This window comes from Hyla sarda, chromosome 9, assembly GCF_029499605.1.
Source record: "Hyla sarda isolate aHylSar1 chromosome 9, aHylSar1.hap1, whole genome shotgun sequence".
Classification (NCBI taxonomy): Eukaryota; Metazoa; Chordata; class Amphibia; order Anura; family Hylidae; genus Hyla; species Hyla sarda.
This window is the reverse complement of record NC_079197.1, coordinates 77763974-77780806: the sequence shown is the minus strand read 5'-3', so window position 1 is coordinate 77780806 and position 16833 is coordinate 77763974. Positions and strand designations below refer to the sequence as shown.

General features: G+C 47.0%; 1 non-coding gene and 1 pseudogene across 1 annotated transcript; both read left to right on the top strand.

The window, feature by feature from the left end:
- The first annotated feature begins 2309 nt into the window (after positions 1-2309).
- LOC130292226 (U2 spliceosomal RNA) lies at positions 2310-2496 on the top strand. The gene has a single exon (XR_008848133.1). It is a non-coding gene; the product is annotated as a U2 spliceosomal RNA (small nuclear RNA).
- A 7694-nt stretch (positions 2497-10190) lies between these two features.
- Positions 10191-10430, top strand: LOC130292169 (U2 spliceosomal RNA; annotated as a pseudogene).
- The last annotated feature ends 6403 nt before the right edge of the window (positions 10431-16833 follow it).

The following is a 16833-nucleotide window of genomic DNA, read 5'->3' as shown; positions in this document are numbered from 1 at the left end:
TGCATGCTATGCACGCTCATTATCATATATTGAGTGTGGATGGTATGCACGGTAAATTTCTGATTTTGGACTCATTTGGTACTTTGGATCACTATCTATATTGTAGTGCTGCGGTTTTATTGAGTAACACCGGATCACTCCAGTATAGATGGTGAGCAAAAAAAGCACATTTATTCCATTGGGGGGAGGTTATGGTGTTATCTGCAATACAGTCTAGATGGTGATATAAATTGTGAATTCATTCCATCAATAAATATGCACAATTTTTGAATGGAATAAAATCTTTTTTTTTAATCACCACCTATCCTGAATTGCTGCGGTGTTCCTAATGCAATAAAATATGCAATCAGTGAGCACATGTACACGATAAAACCGCAGCAATGCAGTATAGGTCAGTGGTCCCCAAACTGTGGCCCTCCAGATGTTGCAAAACTACAATTCCCAGCATGCCTGGACAGCCGTTGGCTGTCCAGGCATGCTGGGAATTGTAGTTTTGCAACATCTGGAGGGCCACAGTTTGGGGACCACTGGTATAGATGGTGAAAAAAAAGAGATTTTATTCCATTACAAAAATGATGCATCATTTTTGAATGGGATAAAATCACTATTATTGACACTATTTATAATGCACTGCTGGCTGCAGCCATTCATTTGGGAGTGCAGCTTTATATGAAAAAATAAATAAATAAATTCACAAAGCTGCAATCCCCAATGAATGGCTGCAGCCAGCAGTGCATTATAAATGGTGTCAATAATGGAGATTTTATCCCATTCAAAAATTATGCATCATTTTTGATTGGGATAAAATCACTATTATTCACACCATTTATAATGCACTGCGGTCTGCAGTCATTCATTGGGGATTGCAGCTTTGTGAGATTTTATTTTTATTGTTTTGGGCATATAATCAATTGTACTACCCACCATTTTGATATTATAAATTCCCTCAGGGTACAGTACAGCAGCTCCATTCTCAGACTCTCAGAGGCTGCCGTCCCTCCCAGCCTGTATGCGCGCCTGTATGCGCGCTCCCGACATTGAGCGCAGAATACAGCAAGATGGGCGGAAGTGGTGGCCGGCGAGGCTTCAGATGACATCACGCCGGCCCGCCCGCCGACTTCCTGCAATCGTGAGACTGCTCAACTCTGAGCTACCGAAGAGGAGTGGAAAAAGGTATTGTTCTAATGTTTTAAGAGGATAAAAAAAACAGGGATAGATGTAGACAGTGGGAGGGGGAATATGGACATTTTAGTTGAGGATAGCTACTCTTTAAGAGCACATACCTCAGCTCTTCAATAAAATAATTTTTTTTATATATCTATATATATATACCGTATTTATCGGCGTATAACACGCACTTTTTAGGCAAAAATTTTTAGCCTAAAGTCTATGTGCGTGTTATACGCCGATACACCCCCAGGAAAGGCAGGGGGAGAGAGGCCGTCGCTGCCCGCTTCTCTCCCCCTGCCTTTCCTGGGGTCTAGAGCCCTGCTGCCGGCCCTTCTCACCCCCTGGCTATCGGCGCCGCTGCCCGTTCTGTCCCCCTGACTATCGGTGCCGGCGCCGATAGCCAGGGGGAGAGAAGCGGCGCCGACAGCCAGGGGGAGAGAAGGGGCAGCGGCACCCATTGCCGGCGCCGCTGCCCCGTTGCCTCCCCCCATCCCCGGTGGCATAATTACCTGTTGCCGGGGTCGGGTCCGCGCTGCTGCAGGCCTCCGGCGTGCGTCCCCGGCGTCGTTGCTATGCGCTGCACGGCGCGGCGCACTGACGTCATGCGCCGCACCGTGCATAGCAACGACGCAGGGGACGCGCGCCGGAGGCCTGCAGCAGCGCGGACCCGACCCAGGTAATTATGCCACTGGGGATGGGGGGAGGCAACGGGGCAGCGGCGCCGGCGGCAATGGGTGCTGCTGCCCCTTCTCTCCCCCTGGCTGTCGGCGCCGGCACCGATAGTCAGGAGGACAGAACGGGCAGCGGCGCCGATAGCCAGGGGGTGAGAAGGGCCGGCAGCAGCGCTCTAGACCCCAGGAAAGGCAGGGGGAGAGAAGCGGGCAGCGACGGCCTCTCTCCCCCTGCCTTTCCTGGGGGTTTATCGGGGTATACACGCGCACACACGCACCCTCATTTTACCATGGATATTTGGGTAAAAAACTTTTTTTACCCAAATATCCTTGGTAAAATGAGGGTGCGTGTTATAGGCCGGTGCGAGGTATACCCCGATAAATACGGTATATATATATATAGATGGATAGATAGATAAAAAAAAAGTCAGTTCTGTTATGGTGAATATATTTATTGTGTGATTGACAATTGATTGGTAATAAAGGTTTTTTCAATCAAAAATCTGTTCTTATCAGTTTAATATCTGATATGTCCCCTATCTGGGGACCATAAATTAAATGGATTTTTGAGAATGGGAGCCGATTTGGAAACTTGCTTCCGTCGCCCAATGCATTGACCCGATATGGCAGTATCTTCGGGTACAGTGCACCACCCCATTCCAGTGTTAAAAAAGACAGATTCTTATTTAATCCTCTGTGGGTGCCTGCCTTGTCATGTCAGTCAGTCTGGCTGCAGAAGGTGCCGCTGCTGTCCAGACCCAGTAAAGCTGAATGGCCTCCTTAATTGGATAAGCTCATCGTATCCTCACAAAAAAAAAAAAAGAGTTCCACAATTAGAGACCACAATAATGAGTTGCACTGACTGGTTTATGAACGTCTATCCATTTGGCGTTTTACTGACCATGTTTGCACACTGATTGATGTAAAAAAAAATAAAAAAATAATAATAATACTAATCTAGCACACCTGTGCAGGTTTGACATGACATGATACGTAGCTGTCTTGCAGGTGGTGCTGAATCCTGTTAAATGATGTGAGGGTCTCATGGTTATTCACAAGGGTGCGTCATTGCTGTTGCTTGACCATGCATTGGTTTTGTGGTCAGTGAATGATAAAAACAAAATTTGCCATCCATTGATTGATGGGAAATCAGCCATGAGGCATTTGTTTTTAGAAACTGCTGCTCACAACCAATGTTGCAATGGAGTGTCTCCATCTGCTGGTGGTATTGGATAAGCATTAGTGCTATGATGGGGTCTGAAGAAGAAGAAGAAAAGAAAGAGAGAGAGAGACTGACTGAGTGAGTGGGTAAGATAGAGAGTGAGTGAGTGAGAGTGAATGAGTGATTGAGTGAGTAATTGAGTGAGTGAGAGAGAGAACAAATGAATTAAAGTGAGTGAGTGAGTGAGAATGAATGAAAGTCTGAATGACGGAAAGAAAAAAGTATGAAGAAAGAAATATGAAGAAAAGAAAATGTATATGGAGTTGCAAACATGAGTGCAATCTACAAAGCTGTTGAGGCTGGTCCTCATGGGAGGATTGTTGCACCCAGGACCTTTAGTTCTATTAAATGTCATTCAATGCCACTGCCAGGTGTAAACAGCAGAAGAACCAGAAGCACCAACAGCACGACCATGAGTTGTCAGATTACCCTGATTCAGCAAAGAGTCCAAAAGGATGCAGGTGAATACTGTTTATTTTCAGTTTCTCGTTACAGTTGGTTTGATTCCGTGTCCGGACAGCCAGGGAGGTAGCTACAGGCAACAAAGGTAGGCGTGTTGTTTTCATATGCAGATCTTAACCCCTTAAGGAGGGAGGGCGTGCCCATACGCCCCCGTTTCAAAGTCCTTAAGGACTGAGGGTGTATGGATACGACCGTGGGAATTTCGGTCCCCGCCGCTAGCCGTCGGGTACCGGACCGAGATGCCTGCTGAAATCTTTCAGCAGGCATCCTGTGAAAATGCCTAGGAGGGTCCTGAGAACCCCCCATGTCGGCCATGGCGGCAAATCGACGTTTGTGGCAATTCCGGGCTGATCGGGTCTCTGATGACCCGACTGCCCGGAAAATAGGGATGAAAGGATTTGTCAGTGACAGCCCCAATCCTCCTAAGGGATAGGAGCGAGGTGGCAGTGGTGCCATTCCCCCCTATCCCCTGCCATTAGTAATGACTACTGACCAATGGCAGTTAAAGGCTTACCCTTATGGAGGGGTTACCATGGAAATTCCCCGCTCTGCCCGCCCCTGGATGTCAGGAAGAGAGGGGGGGGGGGGAGAAGATGGTGGCGGTACCTGGGGGTTTGCCCCCCCCTCCATGCGAATGTACAGGGTACATTCACAAGGGGCGGGGGTTTACAGTTAGTCTCTCGCTGCAAGCTAGAGATGCAGGAAATTTTCTGCTGCAGCTCAAACTCCCAGCAGGAAACTCGCTGTAATCCCCCGGCAGTCTGAATGTACCCTAAAAACACTACCTATAAACATACCCCTACACAGTCCCCCCCCCCCCCAATAAAAATGAGAAACCTCTGGTATGGCACGGTTTCTAAAACGCAGTCTCCAGCTGTTGCAAAACAACAACTCCCAGTATTGCCAGACAGCCATCGACTGTCCAGGCATGCTGGGAGTTTTGCAACAGCTGGAGGCACTCTGTTTTCGAAACACTGCCGTAGGGTATTTTGGTATCCGAGGCAAGTCTAACTCTTGCATCCGAAATTTAGGCCTTAAATGCGCATGGCGCTCTCTCACTTTACCGTACTCCATAAAAATTGCCCAACAAATTTTGGGGGGCTTTTTCTCCTTTTACCTTTTACAGCGGTTCTGACATAAACGCACAAAAATAAATACCCACATGTGACCCCATTTTGGAAACTACACCCCTCACGGAATGTAAGAAGGGGTATAGTGAGCTTTAACACCCCACAGGTGTTTGACAAATTTTCATTAAAGTTGGACGTGAAAATGAAAAATTTTTTTTTCTTCACTAAAATGCTGGTGTTATCCCATATTTTTCATTTTCACAAGGAGTAATAGGAAAAAAAGCCATTGATGGCTGGGAAATATTGGAACATGGAGGTAGGCATCTTTGATGTCCACTGAAGAAAGAAATTCCCCTTGTTCCATGGATGCCACTACCGAACGGAGGGATTCCAATCGGAAGTGGCGGATGAGAAGATGAAGGTTGAGACGCTTGAGGTCCAGGATTGGCCGCACAGAACCGCCCTTCTTGGGGACCACAAAAAGATTGGAATAGAAACCCAAAAAACGTTCCCTTGGAGGAACTGGGACAATAACTCCCTGGAGAAGCAGGGACCGGAGAGCCTCCCGAAACTGTTTCGCCAGAGAAGGAGACCGGGGGGCCCGGGACTGAAAAAAACGATCCCTCGGGAGGGAGGCAAATTCCATTCGGTATCCGTTGGACACCACGTCCCTGACCAAAGAGTCCTGAATGTGTGTGGTCCAGATGTCTCGAAAAAGTAAGAGACGACCTCCCACCCGAGAAAAATCTGCGGGTGGGGGCATCACTTCATGCGGAAGTGGGTTTGCGTTTGCCCGATTTGGCCGCAAAACGGCCTGAACGGTTGGAGTCCAACTTCCAAGACAGGCAAGCCCGGAATGAGGGAGCCTTCTTGTCCCGCGAAGGCGCCTGCCTAGACCCCTTATTAGGGCCAAAAGTCCAAAAGGACTGAAAGGAAGAGGACTTCCTCTGGGAAGTAGAGCGAGCCTTATTTTGAGGCAACAAGGAACTCTTGCCCCCCGCCGCCTCAGAGATAATCTCGTCAAGGCGCTTGCCAAAAAGACGGGCACCAGTAAAAGGAAGCTCGGTGAGAGACCTTTTGGAAGCGGCATCCGCATCTCAAGCCTTAAGCCACATGGAACGGCGGAGGGCCGCCAGGTGACCCACAGCAAAGGCAGCACAACGGGCTGACTGCATGGAAGCTGTGCACAAAAAGTCCCCAGCTTTAGAGCATTGGAGAACCAAAGCAGACAGATCCTCTGGGGGGATCCCGCCTGGATACCCTGACGGAGTTTTGAGCACCACACCGATAGGGCCTTGGACACCCAAGCCGAGGCGAAGGTGGGAAGCAGAGAAGAGCCTGCTGCTTCAGAGGCAAACTTCGCTAAGGACTCCACCTTCTTGTCCGTCGAATCCTTGAAAGCAGCCATATCTGCTAGCGACAGTGTAGTAGCCTTAGAGAGGCGGGAAATTGGTGGATCCACCAAGGGAGGGGAAACCACGTTAGAGGCAAGGTCCTTGTCGAATGGGTAACGCACCTGAACCTTCTTCATTCCCGGGAGCCTCTTGTCCGGATGTTTCCATGCAGATTCCAGAAGGATGTCAAATTCAGCGTGAGAGCTGAACCTTTGAGGTGCCAGTTTAGCATGATGAAAAGATACTTCAGGAGTCACATCCGAAGATCCTGGGTCCTCTAAGTGAAAGGTGTCTCTTATGGCCGCAACCAATGAGTTCATCATTTCAACTGTATCCAAGCGGTCTTCCGAGTCAGATGCCGATTCGAAAGCCTCATCCACCAGTTCACCAGGAGAATGTGAACAAGTGGAGGCAGCCCTGGAGGGGGGCGACCATGACCGGGTACGCGACTCTTGCGAGGCAGAGTGGCGATTCCGGGAACGTCCTCTGGAGGAGCGACGTTTGTGACCAGATGACACGGGGGGGCGGGACCCACGAGGGGAGCACCCACGTCTACCTGAAGACTCAATGGAAGAGTCAGAAGATACACCCCTAGTACACCTGTGAGAGGGTGAAGTATGTGGAGAAGAGGAGCGGGGCCCTTTAGAGGGTTGGCACAGGGCAGACCTCTTCAAGGCAGACACCACGTCACGAGAAGCCTCAGCCACCGAACGGGAGACTTGAGTCAAGTCAGCCCATATACTGGGATAGGGAAGAAACCCAGGCTGGAGGGGCGGCCGAATCCACCAGAACTGAAAGAGCATCCGAGGGTACCAGGGGGTCTGGGGCAGCAGAGGAGCAGGCAGAGCAAGTGGGTTCAGCAGAACCAGGCATTTTGGAATTACAGTTCTTACAGACCAAATAGGAAACTAACGCTCCAGTTGTCTGTTTAGAGGGAGGAACAGTTCTGGGTACGAACATAATGAAAAAAGAACTATCTCACCCGAGTCTGTGTCCCCTGTGGCGGCTGCTGTGAGGAGAACTCCGCTCTGTGTAGATAGAGAGGGAGAAACAGGCCAGCCAATAGCCAGAGAGGGGCGTGCCTGGAGCAGGGGCCCTGTCTGATTGGCCTCTGCCACCGAAAATCGCACGCACGGCGCTGATTGGAGGACAATCCGCGCCTCCAGTGAGCTCCGGCGGCCCTGTGGGCGGAGCTATAGCGCCCCGGCCGCCGAGAAGAACAATAGTAATGGCACCCGCTCCTTGCCCCAGGCGCACATGTCAGCCGCATATGCGCCCACGGGGAAGTGAGCGGGCGATACACATATTCGCCGACAGTCGTCTGTTGCCGAAAGCGAAAGTAAGTCGGCGCTTCATGCGCCCGAACAGTAAAAGCGCCGCGGCTGTCAGCCACATAGTAAGCGCCGCGGCTTTCAGCCGCATAGTATAACACACACACACATGTGCATAATAATAAAGTAAACCATTCATTCCCAATATGCCATTGCTCGCCCCTTTTTTAGAATAAAAGATAGAGCCCCTAACACAGGCCAGCCCCTTGGACCCTGAAAGGTGGGCCAAAAAATGAGGGTCTCCAGAGGTTGCAAGTCAGCACCTAAAGGGAGAAGAATATATACTCACCTCAATCAGTAGTACTTACCTAATGGAGTCTTCTGTGAGGTCTTCAGTCAGCTTTCTGTTACCTGCATCACGCTGAGTTACCATGTGCGAGCAAAGCGAGCAGGGAATAGGGGGACCCGGACCCATGAGGTACAACCCCAGACGCTGACCGTTGGCGAGAGGGGGTGAACAGCGCATATACACAATGTCTGTGCCCCCTCAATCACAATGAGCAAACAGTGAGCCGCAGTTCCTGAGTCCCCACCTGAAAACATGAAAGAAAACGGAATAAAAAACTAACACATACCCTAACTAGGAAAAATAAGAATCAGAAGACCTGGTCTGGAGAATTCCAGACCATGTCCACCTCCTTCAGACACTAAGCTAAAACTGATTAGCTCAGGGCCTAGAGGCGGGTATATCCTGCTGGGAGGAGCCGACTTTTTTTGTTGCCATAGTGTCATACCTCCTAGAGACAGCAGCATACACCCATGGTCTGTGTCCCCCAATGGAGCCGATAGAGAAAATCTAATTTTCCATTTTTACACCCAACTTCAATGCAAAGTTGCCAAACACCTGTGGGGTGTTGAGGCTCACTATACCCCTTGTTACATTCCTTGAGGGGTGTAGTTTCCAAAATAGTATGCCATATGTTTTTTTTGTTCTGGCACCATGGGGGCTTCCTAAATGCAACATGGCCCCAAAAACCATGACAGCAAAATTTGTTTAAAAAAAATCCTACAGTTGCTCTTTCCCTCTTGAGCCATGTTGTGAGCCCACAAAGCACTTTATGTCAACATATGATGTATTTACGTACTCGAGAGAAATTGAGCTACAAATTTTGGGGGGCTTTTTCTCCTTTTACCACTTTTAAAAATGAAAAAAAATGGGGCTACAAGAATATGTTAGTGTAAAAAATGCAGATTTTGATTTTTCTCCTCCACTTTGCTGCAATTCTTGTGAAAGACCTAAAGGGTTAACACACTTTTTGAATGTCATTTTGAAAACTGTGAGGGGTGTAGTTTCTACAATGGGGTCATTTATGGGGTATTTCTCACAGAATGGCCCCTCAAATCCAGTTCAAACTTAACTGGTCTTTGAAAAATTCAGATTTTAAAATTTTCATGAAAATTTTGAAAATTGCTGCTATACTTTGAAGCCCTCTAATGTCTTCAAAAAGTAAAAAATTGGTCAATTTTATGATGCCAACATAAATTAGACATATTGGGGAACATTTACTAATCTAGTCTATTCTGGGTATGCTAATAGACCAGCGTATGTGGTAGTTTCCTGTCTATTGTGCTCCTAATTTATCAAATGTCTCACAGCCCTTGATAAATTCTGTGCTCAGACTTCAGGGTCTACAGCTTAAACTGCATTTAGACCTGCTCCAACATGGTCTGACATTTCAGCGTATTTTGGGCAGATGCGACTTGTCGCACAAAAGTCGCACTTGATAAATTTAGCACCAATGCATTTTCCAATGCATTTCTGTCTAAAATAGACTTGCATGCATCATGTTCTAAAAATCCTCTAGAGCAAAAGTCGCAGAAAAGTCGCACATATTTAGACTGCGACTTTCTGTGCGACAAATTTAGACAGGAAAAATCAGTCTAAATCCTTTGATAAATTTCCCCCATTGTGTTTGTGAATCAATATAAAATGTATTTGGAATATCCATTTTCCTTACAAGCAGAGAGTTTCAAAGTTAGAAAAATGCTAAATTTTCAACATTTTCATGACATTTTGTGATGCAAGTAACAAAAAAAATTTACCGCTATGTTAAAGTAGAATATGTCACGAAAACCTACACTAGCTAAATCCCCTAGGGATCTCTGGGCCGACTTATTAATGAACAACCTACTTGGGGAAATAAATCCCCTCAGGATTAACCCTGACTAAAGATCCCCTAAAAATTTACTTTTATTAATGCTTCTTTAAAATATTTCTTGACTTGTGTAATTCACATTTCTTGCCACAAGATGGCAGTGGTGTTTTAAAATATTGAACGCTGTGCACAGCTAACTCCGAGATAGTTTCGGAAATAGTTTTTCATGATATAAAACGTAATCCTCCCTTCCTTTAAAGTAAGGGAGGATTATGTTTTAATAATAACGCTGTGCCAGTGTCCCAGTTTAGTTAGTAACTCCCGTGCCCGAGCTGCAGCAGGGCACCGGAACTAACTAGATAGAAGAGTCTAAATACCAGTCTGTCTGACAGACACTGAGCAATTTCAATAGTACGGAGTTAGCTGTGCACAGCGTTCAAGATTTTAAAACACCACTGCCATCTTGTGGCAAGAAATGTGAATTACACAATTACAGGGGTTCCTGTAAAAGCCAGGGTATGGATTGCATTGCTTATTGCTCCATCAGAGTGGAATGGACTCCTGTCCTTCTTTTAAGCAATGATGTGGATTTAGCCTGTGCTGTATGTACGGGTGGCTGACTGCCACCCACCCAGAGAGTGTATGGGAGACTGCCTGCCTCCCTCCTTTCCTATGCATGGGAGGCCGCCTGCCAGCCTTCCTTTTCCTTTCTTCCCTATAAGTAGTGTGAGTGCTCATGAAGGGGGCATGGTTGGTTCCACCCCTTTACCGGTTATCACCTCTGGGCCTTTTGGCTAAGATCAAGTGTAAAAAAAGGGCTTGCGATAGACCGCATCCTTGTGCACGGTATTTTGTGTGAATACTTGCACTTGGGTGACTTGAGAGCACATACCTCAGCTCTTCAATAAAATAAAAGAATATATATATATATATATATATATATATATATATATATATATATATATATAAACAAAGTCCCGAAATCACAGCACCAGTCAGGTCATGGATCTTGATATACTGGATTATTTTATTCTTCCCCACAGCAAATGCGTGGGGACCTTCACTACAGCCAAGATCGCAGCCATTGCAGCCATCCTCTTATATATTATTTTTTTTTCTAATATATGCCCTCATTCATGTCATCTAGAAATAAAATATCAGTTGCATGATAATTTGATGTCAGCATTTACTGTTGTACTATTCAAACATGATTTGCTAGGTTACAAGTGTTTGGTTACAATGCGCATGCACAGCCGGCCGGCTGGATCGCGATATGTCCAGTGTGATAACACGATCGTCGGACCCGTGTGCGCAGCCGCAGAACACAAATGGTGATTAGTGTGGGTAAGGGCATTACGCGCACCTGATCAGCACACATTACTGTGAGCGATCGAGAGCGGAAGTGATGCGCTGATACGTAGGAACTTTTCCGACGCATGCGCAGTCGCTTTGTATACAAACAAGAATGAGAACGGAGATGGCAGCGATCGGCATGTTCTGGGTGCGATCGAGTTATATATTTGGCTGATACTGAAGGTACCTATATAACACTATATAGCACTGTATGTCATATTGCAATGGGCACTTTATATGTGTATTGATTGTATTGTATATAGACGGATGCTATGTCAACTTGACATCACTGTGATTAACAGAGCATTGCTCCAATTAAATTTAAATAGAGGTGCGTTTTTAGATAATTATACATTTGTATCACATGAGTTGTAGCCAATGAAATGTATCTGTGATATATATATATATATATATATATATATATATATATATATATATGCACATTTTGTATTTGTATTATGCTTGATAAAGGCTACTACTGCCGAAACGTTGCATTTGCTGTGGGGAAGAATAAAATAATCCAGTATTTCAAGATCCATGACCTGACTGGTGCTGTGATTTCGGGACTTTGTATATATATATATATATATATATATATATATATATTGTTAACAGTGTTTCCCAACCAGGGTGCCTCCAGCTGTTTAGGCTATTTGGGCATGCTGGGATTGGTAGTTTTGTAATAGCTGGGGGCATCCTGGTTGGGAAACACTGATTTATGCATGTGTGTGTATATATCAATGTTTCGCAACCAGGGTGCCTCCAGCTGTTGGAATACTACAAATCCCAGCATGCTGAGAGTTGTAGTTTTGCAACAGCTGGATACGCTCTGGTTGGGAAATATATATATATATATATATATATTTTTTTTTTTTTTTTCTTTCTTTCCTATGATATATACATATATATATACACACACACACACGCACAGTAGTGTTTTTCAGGGGGTGTAATCCAAACCTCCCTCTCCGGTGTGTCCAACAATCCAGCGTCAAAATTAAGACGCTGGATGATTTTGAACTGTCCCATTCAAATAAATGGGATCAGTTCTAGCATTAGTTTCCCTCCAGTGCACGCCTGACATATGTGAACCCGGCCTCATTCGATCTGCAGGGTGCCAGTGTATAGTTGGTATCTACCACTACAGTATATGTTATTGTATGTCAGAATATTGGTCTTTTTATCGTGGTTTTTAATTTGGAATAATATAGCGGTATTGTGTGTCTAGCAAATATTGTGTGTCTACAAGCTTTGTGGCTTGTGCTCCTGATCATTTAACCCTTTCAGGACTCAGCGTTTTTCCGTTTTTGCACTTTTGTTTTTTCCTCCCCACCTTCTAAAAACCATAACGCTTTCAGTTTTCCACCTACAGACCCCTACAAGGGCTTGTTTTATGCACTACCAATTTTACTTTGTAAAGACATCAGTCGTTTCACAATAAAATCTAACTTGTTTGTCTTTTGCGGCCCCACTTTTAATTTTGCCCAGCGCCACATTAAATCTAAAACTGGTCCTGAGTGTATGGCTGTGTGTGTGTATATAGGGGCAGTGTATGTGTATGAGGCTATGTATATGGTATGGGGCTGTGTATGTGTGTATATAGGGGCAGTATATGTGTATGGTGCAGTGTATGTGTATGAGGCAGTATATATGTGGGCTGTGTATGTGTGTGTACATAGGGGCAGTGTATGGGGGCAGTGCATGTGAGTATATGGGGGCAGTACATGTGTATGGGGCAGTGTATATGGGGGCTGTGTATGTGTGTGTAGATGGGGGCAGTGTATGTGTATGGGGCAGTGTATTTTGTATGGGGCTGTGTATGTGTGTATATGGGGGCTCTGTATGTGTGTGTATATGGGGGCAGTGTATGTGTATGGGAGCAGTGCATGTGTATGGGGCAGTGTAGGTGAGTATATGGGGGCTGTGTATGCGAGTATATTTGTATGGGTGTATGTGTAGGTGTATGGATGGGGCAGTGTATGTGTATGGGGGCAGTGTATGTGTATGGGGCAGTGTATATGGTACAGGGCTGTATGTGTGTGGGGGGGGCTGTGTTTGTGTGTATGGTGGACTGTGTGTGGGAGCTGTGTCTAAGTGTGTGTATATAGGGGCAGTGTATATGGTATGGGGCTGTTTTTGTGTATGGGGGCTGTGTATGTGTGTATATGGTGGCTGTGTATGTGTATGGGGGCAGTGTATGTGTATGGGACTGTGTGTGTATGGGGTTGTGTACGTGTGTGTGTTTATAGGGGCAGTGTATGTGTGTATGGGGTTGTGTACGTGTGTGTATATAGGGGCAGTGTATGTGTATGGGGCAGTGTATGTGTATGGGGCAGTGTGTATGGTATGGGGCAGTGTATGAGTATGGGGGCAGTGTATGAGTATGGGGGAAGTGTCTGTGTATGGGGGCAGTGTATGTGTATGGGGGCAGTGTATGTGTATGAGGGGGCATTGTATGCTTATGGGGGGCATTGTATGTGTATGGGGGCAGTGTATGGTATGGGGCAGTATATGTGTATGGGTGCAGTGTATGTGTATGGGGCAGTGTATGGTATGGGGCAGTGTGTATGGTATGGGGCAGTGTATGTGTATGGGGCAGTGTATGTGTATGGTGCAGTGTGTATGGCATGGGGCAGTGTATGTGTATGGGGCAGTGTATGTGTATGGGGGCTGTGTATGGGGGCAGTGTGTATGGTATGGGGCAGTGTGTATGGGGCAGTGTATGTGTATGGGGGCTGTGTATGGGGTCAGTGTGTATGGTATGGGGCAGTGTATGTGTATGGGGCAGTGTATGTGTATGGGGGCTGTGTATGGGGGCAGTGTGTTTGGTATGGGGCAGTGTATGTGTATGGGGCAGTGTATGTGTGTGGGGGCTGTGTATGGGGGCAGTGTGTATGGTATGGGGCAGTGTATGTGTATGGGGGTAGTGTATGTGTATGGGGGCAGTGTATGTGTATGGGGCAGTGTATGTGTATGGGTGCAGTGTATGTGTATGGGGCAGTGTATGGTATGTGGCTGTGTGTATGGTATGGGGCAGTGTATGTGTATGGGGCAGTGTATGTGTATGGTGCAGTGTGTATGGTATGGGGCAGTGTGTGTGTATGGGGGCAGTGTGTATGGTATGGGGCAGTGTATGTGTATGGGGGCAGTGCAGGGCTCGAGTCCTGCAGGAACAGCGTTCCTTTGCATTTTCCACAGGAGGAATGCTGTTCCTTACATTAGTCCTGCAGGACCGACCTCTCTGTTCTTACCCTCCCTACGTCTCCTCCCCTGGCCCAGACTGCTAGATGCTGGAGATGTAGGACCTGTGATGATGTCACCATCACATGTTGGGGCGGAGCTTAGCTGTGGTGGAGAGGGAAGATTGTGGTTGAAGGACCTGTGTGATGCTGTGGAGGAGGCGGGGCGGAGCTGGAGGAGACATGTCACCCCAGTAAGGTAATTACATGGAAGATTTGTTACAGTGTGTCACCCCAGTAGTAAAGTGAGTACAGGAGGAGGAGGTTTGTTACAGTGTGTCACCCCAGTAGTAAGGATATTACATGATGATGAGGTTTGTTACAGTGTGTCACCCCAGTAGTAAGGTAATTTCATGAGGAGGAGGTTTGTTACAGTGTGTCACCCCAGTAGTAAGGAGATTACATGAGGAGGAGATTTGTCACAGTGTGTCACCCCAGTAGTAAGGAGATTACATGAGGAGGGTGTTTGTTACAGTGTGTCACCCCAGTAGTAAGGTAATTACATGATGAGGAGGTTTGTTACAGTGTGTCACCCCAGTAGTAAGGAGATTACATGAGGAGGAGGTTTGTTACAGTGTGTCACCCCAGTAGTAAGGAGATTACATGAGGAGGAGGTTTGTTACAGTGTGTCACCCCAGTAGTAAGGTGATTACATGAGGAGGAGGTTTGTTACAGTGTGTCACCCCAGTAGTAAGGTGATTACATGAGGAGGAGGTTTGTTACAGTGTGTCACCCCAGTAGTAAGGTGATTACATGAGGAGGAGGTTTGTTACAGTGTGTCACCCCAGTAGTAAGGTGATTACATGAGGAGGAGGCTTGTTACAGTGTGTCACCCCAATTCTAAGAAGATTACATGAGGAGGTTTCTTACAGTGTGTTATCATGATGATAGGGACATAAGGAGGTTTTTGTTACAGTGTATTATCAGAATGATAACCCCTTAAGAACATTGGGGGAGATATATAAAGACCTGTGCAGAGGAAAAGTGGAGCACTTGCCCATAGCAACCAATCAGATCGCTGCTTTCATTTTCAGAGGCCTTTAAAAAAAATAAACAAGCGATCTGATTGGTTGCTATGGGCAACTGGTCAACTTATCCTCTGCACAGGTTTTAATAAATCTCCCATATTGGATGTAAATATACATCTTGGTGCCCTGGTACTTAAAGAAGTACTCTGGTGCAGAGTTTTCCTGCTCCGTCCTGCCCGGGCTGCAAAAAAAATGAAAATAAACCATCTCTCACCTTCCTGGGTTCCAGCGGAGCGCCACTACAGCTGATGGGTCCTCCGGTCCATCTTATTCATACTTCCGTGTGAACGAATCGCCATGTGACGCTTCGTTACACCCGGAAGTATGAAGAGGATGGACCGGAGGACCGATCAGCTGTAGTGGCGCTCCGCGGGAACCCAGGAAGGTGAGAGATGGTTTATTTTCATTTTTTTTTTGCAGCCCCGGGCAGGACGGAGCAGGAATACTGCCCCAGAGTACTCCTTTAAAAGGGTACTCCTCCTCTAGACATCTTATCCTCTATCCAAAGGATATGGGATAAGATGTCTGATCGCAGGGGTCCCGCCATTGGGGACCCCTGCGATCTCGGCGGTGGCCGCTGTCATCACTGCACAGAGCAAACTTGCTCTGTGCTTAATGACTGGCGATACAGGGGCCGGAGTATCATGACTTCACAGCTTTGGTTCTTGTGATGTCATGGCCCGTCCCCTAAATGCAAGTCTATGGTAGGGGGCTTGACGGCGGAACGAGACCTTGCGAGGGGCCGGGGGTGTATTAGAAATCTTGGGTGAGTTTCTACACTTTTTTTTCCAGGACTTGACCCCTGGGGCAGTGTATGTGTATGGGGCATTCCTGGGGGCCCAAAGCAGCTAGCCCTTTAGCCCCACCGGTCCACTGCGCTGCAGCCAGGGACGGTTTTTCCTATAAGGCACTTTTCATGGGGCAGCAATCCCGACCGCTGAACACCCCCCCTCCCCCCTCCTGTGACAGGCACCGCGGTGGCAGGCGGCTTCAGGACTGTGCGCATCATTATGAGTCCCCACAGTCACAGATGACTCATACAGCCGGGCCCCCAACTGTGAGCCGCTCCTGCCATCAGTGGAGATCCAGGGGAGGGGAAATATACCTGCTCTGTTGTGTCCTATGTGTATGGCTGTGTGTGTGTATATAGGGGCAGTGTATGTGTATGAGGCTATGTAAATGGTATGGGGCTGTGTATGTGTGTATATAGGGGCAGTATATGTGTATGGTGCAGTGTATGTGTATGAGGCAGTATATATGTGGGCTGTGTATGTGTGTGTACATAGGGGCAGTGTATGGGGGGCAGTGCATGTGAGTATATGGGGGCAGTACATGTGTATGGGGCAGTGTATATGGGGGCTGTGTATGTGTGTGTAGATGGGGCAGTGTATATGTATGGGGCAGTGTATTTTGTATGGGGCTGTGTATGTGTGTATATGGGGGCTCTGTATGTGTGTGTATATGGGGGCAGTGTATGTGTATGGGAGCAGTGCATGTGTATGGGGCAGTGTAGGTGAGTATATGGGGGCTGTGTATGCGAGTATATTTGTATGGGTGTATGTGTAAGTGTATGGGGCAGTGTGTATGGTATGGGGCAGTGTATGTGTATGGGGGCAGTGTATGTGTATGGGGCAGTGTATATGGTACAGGGCTGTATGTGTGTGTGGGGGGGACTGTGTTTGTGTGTATGGTGGACTGTGTGTGGGAGCTGTGTCTAAGTGTGTGTGTATATAGGGGCAGTGTATATGGTATGGGGCTGTTTTTGTGTGTGGGGGCTGTGTATGTGTGTATATGGTG